The 20,938-nt window shown below is 43.3% G+C and overlaps 1 pseudogene; it reads left to right on the top strand.

Moving 5' to 3' along the window:
* Nucleotides 1–1,710: 1,710 nt before the first annotated feature.
* On the top strand, nucleotides 1,711–4,713 carry LOC115195909 (DNA ligase 4-like; annotated as a pseudogene).
* The last annotated feature ends 16,225 nt before the right edge of the window (nucleotides 4,714–20,938 follow it).

Below are 20,938 nucleotides of genomic sequence, written 5' to 3' on the forward strand. Positions count from 1 at the left end.
GGTGGGGGGGTCAATGCATATAGTCTGGGTTGCCATTTGATTAGCTGTTCAGGAGTCTTATGGCTTGGGGGTAGAAGCTGTTAAGAAGCCTTTTGGACCTAGACTTGGTGCTTTGGTACCGCTTGCCATGCAGTAGTAGAGAGAACAGTCTATGACTAGGGTGGCTGGAGTCTGACAATTTTTAGGGACTTCCTCTGACACCACGTGGTATAGAGGTCCTGGATGGCAGGAAGCTTGGCCCCAGTGATGTACTGGGCCATACGCACTACCCTTTGTTAACCTTGCGATCGGAGGCTGAGCAGTTGCCATACCAGGCAGTGATGCAACCAGTCAGGATGCTCTCGATGGTACAGCTGTATAACTTTTTGAGGCTCTGATCCCATGCCCAATATTTCAGTCTCCTGAGGGGGAATAGGCTCTGTCGTGCTCTCTTCACGACTGTCTTAATGTCTTCACTATTATTCTACAATGTAGAAAATAGCAAAAAATAAAGAAAAACCCTTGAATGAGTAGATGCGTCCAAACTGTTTACTGGTACTGTGTATAGAATTCACTATACGTGTAAAGAGTAAGCAAGAACAAATGTTTTGTATGTGCACACAATCTCCAGTCTACACAGTACTTTCAATGATCTGTAGTGTACAATACTTTTTGGGTAACTTAAGCACCACAGTTCATATACATCTTTATCTTCATGTTTTGCTTGGTGCGGGGACTCTTGACCTCAAGTAAATCTGTTGGTTGATGGTAGGCCTATGTTGTGTGTTATATTCAGGGCAGGCAGGGCAGTGCACAGTGAGGAATTTGAATGAATTTACAGACTATATAGGTTAATACAGTCTTGAGGAATCTGTGTGTGTTGCATACTGTGTCAGGACTTAAATGACTTAACCAATTTTTATGGACATTGGAACATGAGTTTGATCAAATTCAAAGCTATTATAGAGGTGTGTTTACAAAATGATTATTGCTTAATGATTATTTATCTGCATGTAACCAAAGGTATTGTGACCATGTACTGTATCTGCATCAATGAATATGTATCAAAATGAAATGTTTTACAGAAACATTGTTAAAATAAATGTTATCCTATCACCTGTTTTGAGACCGAGAAGAAGTAATCATGTAATTTGATACATTATTTGTTGAGTTTGTAATCGTATCACACAACATGACAACATTAATTTATATAACGTTAGTATCGAACAGCTGTGTCTATAGATTGCATGCTAACTAGCATAGCCTACCGAAGTGGCCCCAACTGCATTTCCATGTGCCATTGCACAACCTCTGGCACAACAATGCTAGCTAGCTGGGCTTAGTATTCAAGTATTCAACTTCTGTCTGGTTTGTTTCAGGTTCGTCAGGAAATGTGTGATGCAGTCATAACCCGGGCTTGTCACAGCATTTTGTAGAGGAGGGATCCCCAAAGAGTTGCAAGACACTGACGAGTTGGCTGGTTGCTTTGAGGTAAGATAGGTAGAGATGTTTTCAATAAATATTTAGGCTATGAATTGTATAGTGTACATTCTCGCTAACTAGTTTCTAAACGTGGCTGGAGTTGATGGATTAGGTCATACGGCTTTTTAAAACACATACTTCTCAAGTTATGTTTTGTTTATTGAGTAGTCATTAGCTACAAAACTTAGAAATTTGGGAAATGTTGTTATACTGTATGTACTGTGCTGCATATAACGGACAGGCTCCAGCACTATACGTTGCAAATGAAGTAGGCACTGTAGAACACTACTAAAGTACAGTATCATATTTTTCAATCAATAAAACAATTACATACACACCTGGATGAAAACTAAGAGCCACTCTTAGAATCTGCGGGTCATTAATGTTTGTTCTTTTATTGTTTTTTTTTGCTTTCACAATGGAGGGAACCTCAAAAAGTGAAGCTGCTGCTCCCCAGAGCTCTGTCGCTGCTCAAGTTCCATTTCTTCACCTGTGCACCACGCTTGAAAAAATACGGAAGATCAAACGCCGACCAGACAAATCAAAGTTTCTCTGTGACTTCATGAAGTCCTAGAGGAGGTTCCATGCGGCTCTCCACAAAGACAACCCTACCACCACAGACTCTTTCTACCCGGCCATGCATCTCATAGTGCCCCCGTTCGAAAGGGAGCGTATGGCCTATGGCATTAAAGAGAGCATGTCAGCCAAGCTCTACATAGACGTCTTGGGTCTCCCCAAGAAAGGACCGGAGGTCAACAAACTGTTGAATTACCACACTCCCCCAACACATCTCAGGGGGAGGCGGGAGACTTCGCCCTTATGGCCTACTTTGTGTTGAAGAAACGCTGCACAAGCCAAGGCAACCTCACCATCAGAGAAGTCAATGACTTTCTGGACTCGGTGGACATCAACAACGCCAGTAAGCAGAAGGACTTGGTGAAGAAGAGCCTGCTGCACCTTGTCACAAAGAGCATGACACTGGATCAGAAATGGCTTATCCGCATGATCCTGAAGGACATGAAGCTGGGGGTCAGCAAAGAGACCGTGCTCCAGGTGTTCCACTCAGACGCTGCTGAGCTCTACAACATCACCACAGACCTAAACAAGGTGTGCCGGCAGCTCCATGACCCCTCTGTCCCTCAGCGAAGTGTCCATTGGCCTGTTCTCTGCCTTCAAACCTATGCTGGCCACCGTGGCCAACATGCACCAGGTGGAGAAGCAGATGGGCAACAGCACCTTCTTCATAGAGACCAAGCTGGATGCAGAGCACATCCAGCTGCACAGCGATGGCGACGTCTACAAGTACTTCATGCGGAACTCCTTCGAGTACACCCAGCAATTTGGTGCATTGCCGCTAGAGGGCTCCCTGGCGCCTTTCATCCACAATGTCTTCAAGCCCCATGTAGTCAACTGCATCCTGGATGGGGAGATGATGGTGTACAACCCCACCGCCGACACCTTCATGCAAAAAGGAAGCAAGTTTGACTTCAAGAGGCTAGTGGATGACTCCGAGCTTGTGAACAACCACAAGTTTGGCAATGAGATGTTGAAGGAGCGACACGACAACCTTTAGACTGTCTTCACTCCTGTTAAAGGGAGGATACATGTGGTGCCGAAAATGGAGGCCAAAACCATGCAAGAGGTGGTGAACTCCCCTCAACAAAGCCATTGACAACAGGGAGGAGGGCATCATGGTGAAAGATCCCTCATCCATCTACAAGCCCGATAAGCGAGGTGAGGGCTGGCTCAAGCCGGAGTACGTTGATTGCTTGATGGATGAGCCCGACCTGTTGATTGTCGGAGGCTACTGGGGAAAAGGAAGGCGAGGTGGCATGATGTCTCATTTCCTTGTCGCGTTGGCCAAAGCTCCGAAGCCTGGAGAGAAACCCTCCGTCTTCCACAAGCTCTGTAGCATCGGCTCTGGCTACACCGTGAAGGAGCTCTACAACTTGGGGCTGAAGCTGGCCAAGCACTGGAAAGTCTACCGGAAGAACGACCCTCTGGCCTCTTTCCTGTGTGGGAGGGAGAGACCGGAAGTCTATATTGACCCGTGCAACTCGGTCATCATCCAGGTGAAGACAGCAGAAATAGTCAATACTGACATGTACAAAACCAACTGCACGCTACGCTTCCCCAGAATCGAGAAGATCCGGGAGGACAGAGTGGCACCAGTGCATGACCCTAACTGAGCTCGATCAGTTTCACAATAAGCCGTCTGGGAAGTTGTTCTCGCGTCACCTCCGCATCAATGACAATGACGAGCCCGAAAAGAAGAAGCGAAAGGCGCCGGCAGCGGCCAAGCCCAAGAAGTCTGTCGGCGTAATCGACCACTTCAAGTCCCAGGACCTATCTGGCGTCACCAAAGAGACAAACATGTTCGAGGACGTGGAGTTCTGTGTTATGGACGGTAACGAGGCGCACCCCAAGGCAGAGCTAGAGAAAGCAGTGGCCCGATGTAGCGGTATTGTGGTCCAGAACCCGGGACTGGACACCTACTGTGTGATCGCCGCTGTGGAGAACATACATGTGAAGAACCTGATCTCTTCAGACCAGCACAACGTGGTGTGGGCTGCCTGGCTGCTGGAGTGCCTACACAGGAAGCAGGTGGTGCCATGGAAACCGTGTCACATGATACACATGTCGCCCTCCACCAAGGAACACTTTTCCAAGGAATACGACTGCTACGGAGACAGCTACTTCGTGGACACAGACGAGCAGCAGCTGAGGGAAGTCTTTGGTTGGATTTGTTGCGTGGACACTTTGACGGCACAGTGCATCGCTAAGGTGGAGGAATGCTATGGTTGGGACGACCTCCCCACTAGCATGTTCGGACCTTTCAGGGTCTACCAGGACAGGTATGCAGACATAGGAGACCCTAAAAGCACCTGTCTGGACACATGGGCTCTGGAATTCCACTTCCACGGAGGGACAGTAGTGGAGAAGCTCGCGGTCTCTCATGTCATAGTGGTGGAGGAAACAAGAGTGTCGGCTTTAAGAACCCTCAGATGACTATTTACCAAAAGGTTTAAGATTGTTAGAGTCATGGGTAACAGAGTCTACCAAAGGAGGGTTTTTGCGGAATGACAATGACTACTAGTGTGATGGTTAAAGCCAATCCATTAAGTTATCTAATGCAAGCACTGGACACTCAGCACATTATGATTGACATATCTCTGGGATTGTAATATTTTGTTTTAATTCATTTTAGAGTGTAAATAAATGTTTGTATTAAAGGGTTTTCTGAATCAGAAAGTAACGTTATGCAGTGTTTTTCTACACATTTGAATATGGATTAAGGGAACTCAAGGATATAGTGTAGGCCTATATCTAATGGTGTATCTACTATAATTGAGGTAAGCTATTTTAATGTCCTTACCAATGCAGACTATTGTGTTAAGATATTTGAAGACTGTCTATCCCATCGTTTCCCAAACTGACAGCGAGACACCAAGGGTTAAACGTTTTGGTTTTTGCCCTAACACTACACAGCTAATTCAAATGATCAAAGCTTGATGATTAGTTGATTATTTCAATCAGCTGTGTAGTGCTAGATCAAAAACTAAAACTACAACCCTTGGGGTCCCGAGGACCGAGTTTGGAAAACCCTGGTTTATCCCCTAAACTATTTTTTACATTTAATGCAAATTATATTATACTGTATAACTTAAAAAACAATCTTTTCAATTCTCATGTTTTGGAACTAAAATAAATATTTTTAACAAATATTGGAATTGGTATTAGAAGATGGTCTTTATGTATTATCCAGGTATCTAAATATTTAAACAGTTGTTACGATGTTAACTTCAGTAAATTAACTGACTTGAATGAAAGAAAAAGTGCTTTTTATATAGCTGTTAATTTGAGAGAAAAAAAGAAGAAACCTGCACACTTCTCTTCCTAGTATCACTGCTCTTTATTAAGCTTTACTTATCGGCCTCAAGGCATTCGTCAGAGCTGGTAATTAAATTACATCTACCGTAAATTCCGGACTATAAGCCGCAAGTTTTTCCCAGCTTTGAACCTCGCGGCCTAAACAATGACGCGGCTAATATATGGATTTTTCCCGCTTTCACATTTTTTTCTCCAAAAAAACATTCTGTGACGTGCTCAGTTTTTTGGCGGCATGAAGCTTTCATTAGACCAATGAAATTGCCGAATGGGTTAAGGTCAAACAACTTTTTTGTTTACTGTTTAGATTAAATCGAGCGCTCTCAAACTTCCCATCATTCTGATTACGGTAGTCATTTTGTCACCCTCATCATGGCAAAGACACGGAGAAATGCATATGATGCAGCTTTCAAGTTGAAGGCGATTGATCTGGCTGTTGGAAAAGGAAATAGAGCTGCTGCACGGGAGCTTGGTCTTAATGAGTCGATGATAAGACGTTGGAAACAGCAGCGTGAGGAATTGACTCAGTGCAAAAAGACAACTAAAGTTTACTGTTAATTTAAAAAAAAAAATGTTACAAGCCGTGTTTCATTAAAGCCTATTTTTTTTTTTACAAGCCGTGTTTCGTTAAATCCTGTGTAAAGTTATTTTGTTTCAATGTACCGGTAGGCACCTGCGGCTTATAGACGTGCGGTTTATTTATGTTAAAAAATTAAAAAAATTAAATTCAGTGGGTGCGGCTTATATTCAGGTGCGCTTAATAGTCCGGAAATTACGGTATACACAACAATTTCTATGATTTTACTGAGTTACAGTTCATATAAGGAAACCAGTCAATTGAAATAAATTCATTAGGCCCTAACCTATGGATTTCTCATGAGGTGATGGGGTGGATGAATGGCACAACAATGGGCCTCAGGATCTCGTCACTATATCTCTGCATTCAAATTGCCATCGATAAAATGCAATTGTGTTCGTTGCCTGTAGCTTATGCCTGCTCATACCATAACCCTACCATCACCATGGGGCACTCTGTTCACAACGTTGACAGTTGACATCAGCAAATCGCTCGCTAACACGATGTCATAAACGTGGTCTGTGGTTGTGAGGCCGGTTGGACGTTCTGCCAAAGTCTATAAAATGTTGGAGGTGGGTTATGGTAGAGAAATTAAATTATCTGACAACAGCTCTGAGGCATCAGTGGCATTGGGATGTGTGACAAAATAGCAGTTGTCTTTTAATGTCCCCATCACAAGGTACACCTGTGTAATGATCATGCTGTTTAATCAGCTTCTTGATATGCCAGTATAGATAGTATAGATATGACAGTACTAGTCAAAAGTTTGGACACACCTACTCATTCAAGGGCTTTTCTTTATTTGTACTATTTTCTACATTGTAGAATAATAGTGAAGACATGGTACTGTACATAACATGAAAAACAGCACACTAGTAAAGGCAGACAATTGACCTTGAACAAAGTCAAGAATGGTCATCTGTCTTTACTGGTGTGCTGTTTTTTTTTCATGTTTGTACCTTTACAATCCACCTCCAGTAGCCATGCCTGTTGAGTGAGAGGAGATAGAGTGCACTGCCTGGCCGTGCTTTGAGTAGAGAGAATCAGTGAGCCGTGTGAGGTTATTGAGGGGAACGATGTGTCTTGTCAGAGAGATGGGCAAGCCACGGGAGTCCTCCAAAATAGGATCCTCCTGGGGCTCTCGGCAAAGATGTTCCCTCTCGAGAAAAGGTCACAGAGGTACCGTGGGACTGAATGTCTGTTGTTGTTCTCATCCCAACCAGTCCCTGTTGAGTGTATGGATTTGTCTCAAATGGCACTCTATTCCATATAAAAAGTGTACTACTTTTGACCAGTACCCATAAAGCTCTGGTCAAATGTAGTGCACTATATAGGGAATAAGGTGCCATTTGAGATGCAGGCCATGAGTTTTAGGGCTTTTTTTTATCTCAACCAAGTTGGTTTAATTAACAGTGTGGTTTAATTAAATTGAGTCTAAATAGTTATTGGGGTCCACATTGACAGCAACCTGTAAAGTAGTTGGAACATTTTATTTGAATAAGTGCCACATACAGTGCCTTCGGAAAGTATTCAGACCCCTTGACTTTTTCCACATTTTGATACATTACAGCCTTATTCTAAAATTGATTAAATTGTGTTTTTTCCCTAATCAATCTACACACAATACCCCATAATGTCAAAGCAAAAACAGGTTAACATTTTTTGCCCCCCCCAAAAAGTGAAATAGCACATTTCCATAAGTATTCAGACCCTTTACTCAGTACTTTGTTGAAGCATTTTTGGAAGTGATTTTGTGCTTAGGGTTGTTGTCCTGTTGGAAGGTGAACCTTCGCCCCACTTTGTGGTCCTGAGCGCTCTGGAGCAGGTTTTCATTTCTGTACTTTGCTCCGTTCATATTTGCCTCAATCCTGACTAGTCTCCCAGTCCCTGCCTCTGAAAAACATCCCCAAAACATGATGCTGCCACCACCATGCTTCACCGTAGGGATGGTGCCAGGTTTCCTCCAGACGTGAAGCTTGGCATTCAGTGCAAATAGTTCAATCTTGGTATCATCAGACCAGAGAATCTTGTTTCTCATGTTCTAGGAGTCTTTAGATGCCTTATGGCAAACTCCAAGCATGCTGTCATGCCTTTTACTGAGAAATGTCTTCAGTCTGGCCACAATATCATGAAGATTGGGGCAGTGCTGCAAAAATGGTTATCCTTCTGGAAGGTTCTCCCATCTCCACGGAGGAACTCTAGAGCTCTGTCAGAGAGACCATCACATTCTTAGTCACCTCCCTGACCAAGGCCCTTCTTTCCCGATTGCTCAGTTTGGCCGGATGTCCAGCTCTAGGAAGAGTCTTGGTGGTTCCAAACTTCTTCCATTTAAGAATGATGGAGGCCGCTGTATTCTTGGGACCTTCAATGCTGTAGAAATGTTTTGGTACACTTCCCCAGATCTGTGCCTCAACACAATCCTGTCTCGGAACTCTATGGACAATTCCCTTGACCTTATGGCTTGGTTTTTGCTCTGACATGCACTGTCAACTGTGGGACCTTATATAGACAGGTGTGTGCCTTTCTAAATCATGTCCAATCAATTGAATGTACCACAGGTGGACTCTAATCAAGTTGTAGAAACATCTCAAGGATGATCAATGGAAAAAGGATGCACCTGAGCTCAATTTCGAGTCTCATAACAAAGGGTCTGAATACTTACGGTACCAGTCAAAAGTTTGGACACACCTACTCATTCCAGGGTTTTTCTTTATTTGTACTATTTTCTACATTGTAGAATAATAGTGAAGACATCAAAACTATGAAATAACACATATGGAATCATGTAGTAACCAAAAAAATGTTAACCTCTTGACGCACCTTAAGGCCAGGGGGCGCTATTGCGAATTTTGAAAAAAATACGTGCCCATTTTAAACGGCCTCCTACTCAAACTCAGAAGCTATTAGTAGATTTGGATAGAAAACGCTCTAAAGTTTCTAAAACTGTTTGAATGGTGTCTGTGAGTATAACAGAACTCATATGGCAGTCAAAACCCTGAGACAAATCCTAACAGGAAGTGGAAATCTGATTTGTGGAATCACTTTCAAGCCTTTGCCTATGAAACACACTGTGAGTTAGGATTCATTTAGCACTTCCTAAGGCTTCCACTAGATGTCAACAGTCTTTACAAAATGGTTTGAGTCTTCTCCTGTAAAAACTGACCGAACGAGAGGCCTGGAAAGTTTGTCATAGGGGGAGGGCCATTACTACTATGATGTGGGTACTCTCTCGTTCCGAAACATTTAGTAAGACAATGCATTCATCTGCCTTGAATATTATTGAAGTTCTGATTGAAAAAGGCCCTAAAGATTTATGTTATACAACATTTGACATGTTTGAACGAACGTAAATAAAAAAAAATTGCACATTCGTGAGGACAAGTCCCGTGCGCTTCGTACATTTTGAGTAGCCTTCGGAATGCACTAACAAGAAGGAGCTATTGGGACATAAATTATTAACTTTTTTGAACAAAACTACATTTGTTGTGGACGTGGGATTCCTGGAAGTGCCTTCTGATGAAGATAATCAAAGGTAAAGGAATATTTACAATAGTATATTTGATTTTAGATGGTTCCAAGATGGCGCTAACCTGTATCGCCTAGGCTATTTTTCTGAGCATAGCACCTCGTTTATTGCAAAGTGTGATTTCCCAGTAAAGTTATTTTTAAATCTGGCAATGCGGTTGCATTCACGAGATGTTAATCTATAATTCTTTGAATGACAATATTGTATTTTACCAATGTTTTCGAGTAGTAATTTTGTAAATTGTAGCGCAGATTCACCGGAAGCATTTGAGGGAAAATATTTTCTGAACATCATGCGCCGATGTAAAATGCTGTTTTTATATATAAAAATGAACTTTATCGAACAAAAGAATGCATGTATTGTGTAACATGATGTCCTAGGAGTGTCATCTGCTGAAGATTGTCAAAGGTTAGTGCTTCATTTAGCTGTGTTTTGGTTATTTGTGATGCATGTGGTTGGTCGGAAAATGGCGGTGTGGCTATTGTGTCGATGTACTCTCCTAACATAATCTAATGTTTTGCTTTTGCTGTAAAGCCGTTTGGAAATCGGACAACGTGGTTCGATTCAGGAGAGGTGTATCTATAAAATGGTGTAAAATAGTCCTATGTTTGAGAACTTTGAATTATGACATTTTGTGGTTTTAAATCTCTGATTTTTCACTGGCTGTTGAATAGTGTGGCAAAGGCTTGAAAGGTTTCATAGGCAAAGGCTTGAAAGTGATTCCACAAATCAGATTTCCACTTCCTGTTAGGATTTGTCTCAGGGTTTTGACTGCCATATGAGTTCTGTTATACTCACAGACACCATTCAAACAGTTTTAGAAACTTTAGAGTGTTTCCTATCCAAATCTACTAATTCTACGCATATTTTCATTTCTGGGTAAGAGTAGTAACCAGTTGAAATCGGGTACGTTTTTTTATCCGGTCGTGAAAATACTGCCCCATAGCCTCAACAGGTTACATCCCTGTTAGTGAGCATTTCTCCCTTGCCAAGATAATCCATCAACCTGAAAGGTGTGGCATATGAAGAAGCTGATTGATCATTACAATAAAAGGCCAGTCTAAAATGTGCAGTTTTGTCTCATAACACAATGCCACAGGTAGCGTGCAATTGGCTTGCTGACTGCAGAAATGTCCACCAGAGCTGTTGCCAGAGAATTGAATGATAATTTCTCTACCATAAGTCATCTACAATGTTGTTAGAGAATGTGGCAGTATGCCCAACCGGCCTCACAACGGCAGACCACGTGTAACCATACAAGCCCAGGACCTCCACATCAGGGTTCTTCACCTGCTGGATTGTCTGAGACCAACTACCTGGACAGCTGATTAAACTGTGGGTTTGCACAACCAAAGAATTTCTGCACAAACTGTCAGAAACCGTCTCAGGGAAGCTCATCTTCATGCTCGTTATCCTCACCAGGGTCTTCACCTGACTTCAGTTTGGCATCGTAACTGGCTTCAGTAGGCAAATGCTCACCTTGGCATGCTGGAGAAATGTGCTCTTCATGGATGAATCCCAGTTTCAACTGTACCAAGCAGATGGCAGACAGCGTGTATGGCGTCATGTGGGCAAGCAGTTTGCTGGTGTCAACATTGTGAACAGAGTGTCCAATGATGGCAGTGGGGTTATGGTATTGGCAGGCATAAGCTACGAACAACGAGCACAATTGCATTTTATCAATAGCAATTTGAAAGCACAGAGCTAGCGTGATGAGATTGCCTTATGTTTCAGCAAGATAATGCATGGCCCCATGTCGCAATAATCTGTACACAATTCCCGGAAGCTGAAAATGTCCCAGTTCTTCCATGGTATCACAAGTGTAGAGAGGAGTAGGCAGGAGGAAGTTGCAGGTTTAGAACTACTGAGTTTATTAAAGCACTATATATATATATAAAAGCGGGACGAAACCCAAAGTGCAAAATAATAAAGTAGTCAGGAAAATAGTAGGAGAGATTCCTCTCAGGACAACAAGCCACATTTACAATGACCAATAAAGACAAATGACAGAGGGAGTATATATATAGAGTGATAGAGTGGGGATTGGAACCAGGTGTGTATAATGATGACGAGACAAGTCCGGGGTTGGTGAGTGAAGAGCGTTTTCCAGCAGCAGTTTCGGCAGCAGTTAGAAGGCCGGCGACGCCAAACACCTGAGCTGGACAGGAGGGGGAGCCAAAGCGAATGCTGTTGTGACAGTACGCCCACCCCCCACCCCCAGGAGGCGCTGCTCCAGCGGCGGGGCGCCGCCGACCTTGGGGACAACCCCGGAGACGCGTTGCGGGTCGTACCCCTCCTCGTCAACCATGTACTGGAGAGACCCCAACGACGGCGTGAGTCCAACAGGCTGCAGATGGAGTATGCCGGCACCCCCTCAACGTCCAAGGGAGGGGGAGGTGCGTCGTGGGGTCCAGCACTAGCCAAGGGACCAGCTGCCACCGGCCTGAGGAGAGATACATGACATGAAATGAGGGTGAGATACAGTAATTGATGCGGAGCTGTAATCTGTATGACACCTCATTGACTCTCCTCAGGACTTTGAATGGCCCCAGAAACTGCGGGCTCAGCTTCCGGCAGGGCAGGCAGAGGGGCAGGTCCTTCGTAGAAAGCCAGACCTTGTCACCAGAGTGAAAGACCGAGCCACATTGCGGTGACGATCGGCCTGCGCCTTCTGCCGGAGGACGACACACTGGAGACGGGTGTGTGATGTGTTCAATACCTCCTCGGCATGCCGGAACTAATCGTCCACCGCAGTAGCCTCGATCTGTCTCCGGTTCCAGGGTGCCAGGGCTGGCTGATAACCTAGAACACACTGAAAGGGTGTGAGGTTAGTGGAGGAGGGAGTTTTGTGTGTATTCTGCCCAAGGCAGAAATGCAGCCCACTCCCCTGGCCGGTCCTGACAGTACCTACGAAGGAACGTACCCAGTTCCTGATTTACCCTTTCCACCTGCCCATTTGATTGGGGAAGTACACGGAGGTGAGGCAGACCGTTACCCCCAGTCATTCCATGAGGCCTTCCAGACATGGGAGGTGAACTGAGGACCACGGTCAGACACAATATCCTCTGGGATCCCACAGTGCCGGAAGACGTGAGAGAAGAGAGCCTCCGTGGTCTGCATGGCCATCGGGAGACCAGGCAGAGGAATCAAACGACAGGCTTTGTAAAACCGGTCCACAACGACCAGGATGGTGGTGTGCCCCTCTGAGGGGGTAAGATCTGTGACAAAGTCCACGAGAGAGATGGGACCAGGGCCGTTGTGGAACCGGCAGCGGGTGGAGTTTGCCATAGGAGAGGTGTCTCGGTGTCTTGCTCTGTGTGAAGGACCTCTGCGGCATTTCCCGTATGATCGGTGAGGATTTCCATATGGCAAATGGACGGTCCCTTACTAATGTCCGCGGGTGTTATTAACATAGGCCGAGGGCCTTGGGTCGTCCCCAGGGGCCCAATCTTCCTTAAAGTAAAAAAAATAACGTTTCCAGAACACTTGGTTTTCGCGATATACATTTAAATAAATAAATACGCTGTTACGGAAGATTCCACCAGATGACGTCTGGCTGTATATGGCAAATGGACATTTCAAATACCAAATGGACTTGGCCATTTATCAGAAACGGAACAGACTTCAAAGATGAAACTCGGTGAGCAGGGGGGCGGCCAAATGTACTTTTAGCCCAGAAACAAGATGGCATCGAGGCCACAACGCCCTTTGAGTTAATGCACATTTTGTGGGATTAAAGGTTGAAAAAGGTAATACAGCACTAATTTGACCACTTCATGTCAAAGTACATGAACTTACGGTGTAAGGAAAAATAGAACCAGACATTTATCTATTGTAGTTTACGAGGAAATCGTACAATGTCCATTTCATAATGCTTTAAAACCTGTTGGGGATAGGGGGCAGTTTTGAAAAAAATATGTGCCCATTTTTAACTGCCTCCTACACCAACTCAGAAGCTAGGATATGCATATTATTAACAGATTTGGATAGAAAACACTCTGAATTTTCTAAAACTGTTTGAATGGTGTCTGTAAGTATAACGGAACTCATATGGCAGTCAAAACCCTGAGACAAATTCTGACAGGAAGTGGATACCTGATGTGTTGAATTACTTTTAAGCCTATGCCATTGAAACACACAGGGACGTATTAATCATTGAGCACTTCCTATGCCATCCACTAGATGTCACCAGTCTTTACAAAGTGGTTTGAGTCTTCTACTGTGAAAACTGACCGAACAAGAGACTTGGAACGTTGGTCATAAGCGGATGGCCGATACGACTCTGGCGCGCGAGTGCATGTTTGGGTACTCTCGTTCCAATACGTTTTAAAAGAGAATGCAATCGTCCGCCTTGAATATTATTGAAGTTCTGATTGAAAAAGGCCCTAATGATTTATGCTATACAACGTTTGACATGTTTGAACGAACGTAAATATTTTTTTTCCTTCTTTGATGAAGACAAGTCCGGCAGGCGTCGTTCATGTTTTTGAGTAGCCTACAGGACGCGCTAACAACACGGAGCTTTTTGGACATAAATTATGAGCTTTTTCAAACAAAACTACATTTGTTATGGCCCTGGGATTCCTGACAGTGCCTTCTGATGAAGATAATCAAAGGTAAGGGATTATTTACATAGTATTTTTGATTTTAGATCTCTCCAACATGGCGCTTAGTCTGTATCACCTAGCCTATTTTTCTGGGCGCAGTACTCAGATTATTGCAAAGTGTGATTTCCCAGTAAAGTTATTTTTAAATCTGGCAATGCGGTTGCGTTCAAGAGATGTTAATCTATAATTCTTTGAATGACAATATAATATTTTACCAATGTTTTCGAATAGTAATTATTTAATTTGTTGTGCTGATTGACTGGCGGTATTGGAGGGAAAATATTTTCTCAACATCAACGCCATAGTAAAATGCTGTTTTTGGATATAAATATGAACTTGATAGAACAAAAAATGCATGTATTGTCTAACATAATGTCCTAGGAGTGTCATCTGATGAAGATTGTCAAAGGTTAGTGCATAATTTTAGCTGGTTTTCTGCTTTTGGTGACGCCTGTCTTTGCATTGACAAAACATTACACACAGCTATTTTCAATGTACTGTCTTAACATAATCTAACTTTATGCTTTCGCCGTAAAGCCTTTTTGAAATCGGACAACGTGGTTAGATTAAGGAGATGTTTATCTTTCAAATGGTGTAAGATAGTTGTATGTTTGAGAAATTTTAATTGTTTTCAAATTTGGTGCCCTTGATATTTCACCTGCTGTTGATAGTTCCCAGACAGGTTAACAATACATTTTTTTTTACCAAAAAGTTAAATATCCAGTTGAGACAGGAGAAATACTCCAGATATAACAGACTGACCCTAGCCCCCGACACATAAACTACTGCAGCATAAATACTGGAGGCTGAGACAGGAGGGGTCAGAAGACACTGTGACCCCATCAGGCAGGATATGGCCAAACAGGCAGGATATAACCCTGCCTCCAGCTGTTTGCTTAGAAATTCTAGGGACAATTAGGAGGCCTGCGTCTTGTGACCGTAGCGTACGTGTAGGTATGTACAGCAGGACCAAATCGGAAAGGTAGGTAGGAGCAAGCCCATGTATTGCTTTGTAGGTTAGCAGTAAAACCTTGAAATCAGCCCTTGCCTTAACAGGAAGCCAGTGTAGGGAGGCTAGCACTGGAGTAATATGATCAAATTTTTTTGTTCTAGTCAGGATTCTAGCAGCCGTATTTAGCACTAACTGAAGTTTATTTAGTGCTTTATCCGGGTAGCCGGAAAGTAGAGCATTGCAGTAGTCCAACCTAGAAGTAACAAAAGCATGGATACATTTTTCTGCATCATTTTTGGACCGAAAGTTTCTGATTTTTTCAATGTTACGTAGATGAAAAAAAGCTGTCCTTGAAACGGTCTTGATATGTTCTTCAAAAGAGAGATCTGGGTCCAAAGTAACGCCGAGGTCCTTCAGTTTTATTTGAGACGACTGTACAACCATCAAGATTAATTGTCAGATTCAACAGAAGATCTCTTTGTTTCTTGGGACCTAGAACACGCATCTCTGTTTTGTCCGAGTTTAAAAGTAGAAAGTTTGCAGCCATCCACTTCCTTATGTCTGAAACACAGGCTTCTAGCGAGGGCAATTTTGGGGCTTCACCATGTTTCATTGAAATGTACAGCTGTGTGTCATCCGCATGGCAGTGAAATTTAACATTGTGTTTTTGAATGACATCCCCAAGAGGTAAAATATATAGTGAAAACAATAGTGGTCCTAAAACGGAATCTTGATGAACAACGAAATTTACAGTTGATTTGTCCGGGGACAAACCATAGAGACAAACTGATATCTTTCCGACAAATAAGATCTAAACCGGCCAGAACTTGTCCGTGTAGACCAATTTGGGTTTCCAATCTCTCCAAAAGAATGTGGTGATCGATGGTATCAAAAGCAGCACTAAGATCTAGGAGCACAAGGACAGATGCAGAGCCTCGGTCTGATGCCATTAAAAGGTAATTTACCACCTTCACAAGTGCAGTCTCAGTGCTATGATGGGGTCTAAAACCAGACTGAAGCGTTTCGTAAACATTGTTTATGCAACAGCTCTCTCTAAAAGTTTGGAGAGGAATGGAAGATTCGATATAGGCCGATAGTTTTTTATATTTTCTGGGTCAAGATTTGGCTTTTTCAAGAGAGGCTTTATTAATGCCACTTTTAGTGAGTTGGGTACACATCCAGTGGATAGATTATTATGTTCAACATAGGGGGGCCAAGCACAGGAAGCAGCTCTTTCAGTAGTTTAGTTGGAATAGGGTCCAGTATGCAGCTTGAAGGTTTAGAGGTCATGATTATTTTCATAATTGTGTCAAGAGATATAGTACTAAAACACTTTAGTGTCTCCCTTCATCCTAGGTCCTTGCAGAGTTGTGCAGACTCAGGACAACGGAGCTTTAGAGGAATATGCAGATTTAAAGAGGAGTCCGTAATTTGCTTTCTAATGATCATGATCTTTTCCATCACAAAGAAGTTCATGAATTTATTACTGCTGAAGTGAAAGCCATCCTCTCTTGGGGAATGCTGCTTTTTAGTTAGCTTTGCAACAGCATCAAAAAGAAATGTTGGATTGTTTTTCCTCAATTAAGTTTTAAAAATAGGATGATAGAGCAGCAGTGAGGGCTCGGTACTGCCTTTCCAAGCTAGTCGGAAGACTGTGGCGCCATTTCCGTTCCAATTTTCTGGAAGCTTGCTTCAGAGCTTGTGTATTTTCTGTATACCAGGGAGCTAGTTTCTTATGACAAATGTTTTTAGTTTTTAGGGGTGCAACTGCATCTAGGGTATTGCGGAAGGTTAAATTGAGTTCTTCAGTTAGGTGGTTAACTGATTTTTGTCCTCTGACGTCCTTGGGTAGGCAGAGGGAGTCTGGAAGGCCATCAAGGAATCTTTGGGTTGTCTGAGAATTTATAGCACAACTTTTGATGCTCCTTGGTTGGGATCTGAGCAGATTATTTGTTGCAATTGCAAACATAATAAAATGGTGGTCCGATAGTCCATGATTATGGGGAAAAACATTAAGATCCACAACATTTATTGCACGGGACAAAACTAGGTCCAGAGTATGACTGTGGCAGTGAGTAGGTCCAGAGACATGTTGGACAAAACCCACTGAGTCGATGATGGCTCCGAAAGCCTTTTGGAGTGGGTCTGTGGACTTTTCCATGTGAATATTAAAGCCACCAAAAATGTGAAAATTATCTGCTATGACTACAATGTCCGATAGGAATTCAGGGAACTCAGTGAGGAACGCTGTATATGGCCCAGGAGGCCTGTAAACAGTAGCTATAAAAAGTGATTGAGTAGGCTGCATAGATTTCATGACTAGAAGCTCAAAAGACGAAAACGTCGTATTTTTTTTTGTAAATTGAAATTTGCTATCGTAAATGTTAGCAACACTTCTGCCTTTGTGGGATGCACGGGGGATATGGTCACTAGTGTAACCAGGAGGCGAGGCCTCATTTAACACATGAAATGAATCAGGCTTAAGCCATGTTTCAGTCAGGCCAATCACATCAAGATTTTGATCAGTGATTAGTTCATTGACTATAACTGCCTTGGAAGTGAGGGATCTAACATTAAGTAGCCCTATTTTGAGATGTGAGGTATCACGATCTCTTTCAATAATGGCAGGAGTGGAGAAGGTCTTTATTCTAGTGAGATTGCTAAGGCGAACACCGCCATGTTTAGTTTTGCCCAACCTAGGTCGAGGCACAGATACGGTCTCAATGGGGATAGCTGAGTTGACTACACTGACTGTGCTAGTGGCAGACTCCACTAAGCTGGCAGGCTGGCTAACGGCCTGCTGCCTGGCCTGCACCCTATTTCATTATGGAGCTAGGGGAGTTAGAGCCCTGTCTATGTTCGTAGATAAGATGAGAGAACCCCTCCAGCTAGGATGGAGTCCGTCACTCCTCAACAGGCCAGGCTTGGTCCTGTTTGTGGGTGAGTCCCAGAAAGAGGGCCAATTATCTACAAATTCTATCTTTTGGGAGGGGCAGAAAACAGTTTTCAACCAGCGATTGAGTTGTGAGACTGCTGTAGAGCTCATCACTCCCCCTAACTGGGAAGGGGCCAGAGACAATTACTCGATGCTGACACATCTTTCTAGCTGATTTATACGCTGAAGCTATGTTGCGCTTGGTGACCTCTGACTGTTTCATCCTAACATCGTTGGTGCCGACGTGGATAACAATATCTCTCTACTCTCTACACTCGCCAGTTTTAGCTTTAGCCAGCACCATCTTCAGATTAGCCTTAACGTCGGTAGCCCTGCCCCCTGGTAAACAGTGTATGATCGCTGGATGATTCGTTTTAAGTCTAATACTGCGGGTAATGGAGTCGCCAATGACTAGGGTTTTCAATTTGTCAGAGCTAATGGTGGGAAGCTTCGGCATCTCAGACCCCGTAACAGGAGGAGTAGAGACCAGAGAAAGCTCGGCCTCTGAGTCCAACTCGCTGCTTAATGGGGAGAACCGGTTGAAAGTTTCTGTCGGCTGAATGAGCGACACCGGTTGAGCATTCCTACAGCATTTCCCTCCAGAAGCCATGAGAAAGTTGTCCGGCTGCGGGGACCGTGCGAGGGGATTTATACTAACGTTACTATCTGTACTTACTGGTGGCACAGATGCTGTTTCATCCTTTCCAACACTGAAATTACCCTTGGCTAACGATTGCGTCTGAAGCTGGGCTTGCAGCACAGCTATCCTCGCCGTAAGGCGATCGTTCTCCTGTATATTATGAGTACAACGACTGCAATTAGAAGGCATCATGTTAATGTTACTACTTAGCTTCGGCTGTTGGAAGTCCTGACGAATCATGTCCAGATAAAACGTCCGGAGTGAAAAAGTTGAATGAAAAAAGTTGAGTGAGGGAAAAACTAAAAATATAAACGGTAATTAAAAAGTAAAAACCGTAAAGTTGTCAGGTAGCAAAGTAAGGTTGGCAACAAAACACACAGCAGCACGTAAACAAGTCTGCCAGTTGTGACCAGAAATAACGTGCAACAGAAAAAGCCACTGCTCCAAAACCGCCATAAAAAAGCCAGACTACGGTTTGCAACTGCATATGGGGACAAAGATGGTACTATTTGGAGAAATGTCATCTGTTCTGATAAATTTTTTTTAACTGTTTGGCCACAATGACCATCATTACATTTGAAGGAAAAAGGGGGAGGCTGGCAAGCCGAAGAACACCATCCCAACCGTGAAGCACGGGGGTGGCAGCATCATGTTGTGGGGGTGCTTTGCTGCAGGAGGGACTGGTGCACTTCACAAAATAGATGGCATCATGAGGAAAGAAAATTACGTGGATATATTGAAGCAACATCTCAAGACATCAGTCAGGAAGTTAAAGCTTGGTTGCAAATAGGTCTTTCAAATGGACAATGACCCCAAGCATAATTCCAAAGTTGTGGCAAAATGGCTTAAGGACAACAAAGTCAAGGTATTGGAGTGGCCATCACAAAGCCCTGACCTCAATCCTATAGAAAATTTGTTAGCAGAACTGAAAAAGTGTGTGCGTGCCAGGAGGCCTACAAACCTGACTCATTTACACCAGCTCTGTCAGGAGGAATGGGCCAAAATTCACCCAACTCATTGTGGGAAGCTTGTGGAAGGCTACCCGAAACGTTTGAACCAAGTTAAACAATTTAAAGGCAATGCTACCAAATACTAATTTAGTGTATGTAAACTTCTGACACACTGGAAATGTGATGAAAGAAGTAAAAGCTGAAATAAATAATTCTCTCTACTATTATTCTGACATTTCACATTCTTAAAATAAAGTGGGGATCCTAACTGACCTAAGACAGGGAATTTTTAGTAGGACTAACGGTCAGGAATTGTGAAAAACTGAGTTTAAATGTATTTAGCTAAGGTGTATGTAAACTTCCGACTTCAACTGTATCTGTGACAAACAGATGCATATCTGTATTCCCAGTCAAGCAAAATCCATAGACTAGGGCCTAATTAATTTATTTAAATTGACTGAGTCCCTTATATTAGCTTTAACTCAGTGAAAACTTTGAAATTGTTCCACATTGCGTTTTTATTTTTGTTCAGTGTATAATCTCAAAATGGTATACCCTATATGCAGTATAGATACATCACAGTATCATAGTTAGCTAGCTACTCACCACACACCAGTCACAGCCATCATGTTGTTTGTTGTATGCTATCCATTACTTGCCATCTTGCACAATATTGCTGAATGCATTAAAACTTTGCACCAACTTTATGGAAGCCCATTTTCACTCCTGTACCAAGCAAGAGTGAGTGCATTGCAGACTTGACAACATGTCCACAACACATGGCAGCTGGGGGCGGACCACATCTGTCTGTCTCTGGGCGTTTGGACATCATTGGCAAAAGTGGGCATGTAAGTCATCCATACCAGACCCATTCATACCCTTTGCGATGCACTTACTTCGAAATCTAATTTTGGACGAGACTGACTTGATGACCGAAATTATCCTATTTACACTTCATAGTCAATTTTGCAAATAGTCTGGGTAGTAATTTGATTAGCTCTTCAGGAGTCTTATGGCTTTGGGGTAGAAGCTGGTAAGAAGCTTTTGGACCTAGACTTGGCGCTCCAGTAACCCTTGCTGTGCGGTAGCAGAGAGAATAGTCAATGACTAGGGTGGCCTTCCTCTGACACCGCCTGGTATTGAGGTCCTGGATGGCAGGAAGTTTGGCCCCACTGATGTACTGGGCCCTCTGTAGTACCTTGTGGTCGGAGGCCGAGCAGTTGCCATACCTGGCAGTGATGCAACCAGTCAGGATGCTCTCGATGGTGCAGCTGTAGAACTTTTTGAGGATCTGAGGACCCATGCCAAATATTTTCAGTCTCCTGAGGGGGAATTGGCTTTGTTGTACCCTCATCACGACTGTCTTGGTGTGTTTGGACCATGATATTTTGTTGGTGATGTG

The sequence above is a fragment of the Salmo trutta genome, chromosome 6, assembly GCF_901001165.1.
Source record: "Salmo trutta chromosome 6, fSalTru1.1, whole genome shotgun sequence".
Classification (NCBI taxonomy): Eukaryota; Metazoa; Chordata; class Actinopteri; order Salmoniformes; family Salmonidae; genus Salmo; species Salmo trutta.